The sequence below is a fragment of the Propithecus coquereli genome, unplaced genomic scaffold (assembly GCF_000956105.1).
Source record: "Propithecus coquereli isolate 6110/MARCELLA unplaced genomic scaffold, Pcoq_1.0 Scaffold633, whole genome shotgun sequence".
NCBI classification, from domain to species: domain Eukaryota; kingdom Metazoa; phylum Chordata; class Mammalia; order Primates; family Indriidae; genus Propithecus; species Propithecus coquereli.
In genome coordinates this window covers 700,727-701,816 of record NW_012152319.1, presented here as the reverse complement: position 1 = coordinate 701,816, position 1,090 = coordinate 700,727, and the positions used below count along the sequence as shown (strand labels likewise).

The window sequence follows — 1,090 nt, the reverse complement described above, 5'->3', positions numbered from 1 at the left end:
ACTCGGAGAGCCTCACTCACGCCCACTGACTGACCACACTCTCCGAGCTCCTCAAACACCCAAGCCCCTCAGCAGCAACTCGCGCGCGAACCGTCTCTAACACGCACGGCAGCCAACAAGTGACCAAAGCGGGAAAGCCGCAGCCGCGGGCGCCGGCTTCCTGACGGAGACCGGCGCGCGCGTGCGCACTTGTGCGCCTGCGTAGGACGGGTGCACGCCACCAGGCGCCGGGTTCCAGGGAGCTGGGCGCATGCGCCTCTTGACGCCCGAGGGCCAGCGGAAGAAGGTGCTGCTGTCGATGGCTCCCGCGCGCTTGCGCAGTAACTGAAGGCGGGCGTTTCTTTCCTCCCTTTTTTTCCGAATTCGTTTTGGGGGTAGATTCGAGTTATAAAATGGCGGCCTGGGGCGTGCTCTGCGCCGTTGTCCCAGCCGTCTTGGACTGAGCGTACGGCTCTCCACCTCGCCACCGAGCACAGAAACGAGTCCCCGGGGGATATGGTGTTTGAGACTCCAGGCTTGCTAAGCACCAAGTCCTCCCAGGCTCTCGGCGCGCCGGAAGCGACCTAGCGCGCGCAGCCGGGCGACCAGCAGCCGCCTCCAACGTGAGCACCGCGGTCTCGGCCCCGCTCGCCGCGGCGCCCACGACCCCGCGAGGACTACGGCGGTCGCCGGGGAGGTGAGAGACAGCGGCCAGCGCGGGAGGGGAAGGGGCCGAGGGCGGGAGCCGGGGCCGGGAAGGCGGGGAGCGGGCCTGGGGCGGGGAGTCGGGGTGCGGGGCCAGATGCGGGACCCTGCGGCGGGGAGCCGGGGGTCAGGAGCGCCGGCCGGGCTTGGGGAGGGGGCGCGCGGGCGGCGGGGAAGCCGGTAGGCGGAGGGTGGGGCGGGATGAGAGCGGCGACGCAGGCGGGGCTGTTTGTGAAGCCGGGCCCGGAGCCGGCCTCGGTGCTGCGGCGTCCGACTTGAGTAAGGCTCGCCAGGGCGCGGGGCCCCTGCGGCCCGGGCGGAGGTAGGAGGCCTGGCGCGGGCTTCCCGGTTTACCTCCTGGCGGTTCCTCCCACCCCTTCCCCCGTGACGGTGCCACCTCTCTCTT

The 1,090-nt window shown here is 71.0% G+C and overlaps 1 protein-coding gene across 1 annotated transcript in view; it reads left to right on the top strand.

Annotated features, from left to right (window-relative positions):
* The first annotated feature begins 420 nt into the window (after positions 1 to 420).
* Positions 421 to 1,090, top strand: part of NUP50 (nucleoporin 50kDa) — a 25,012-nt gene continuing 24,342 nt past the window's right edge. Inside the window, exon 1 of the mRNA XM_012659781.1 lies at positions 421 to 676. The gene's annotated coding sequence lies outside the window, so the exon portion shown is untranslated. The remainder of the gene's footprint in view (positions 677 to 1,090) is intronic.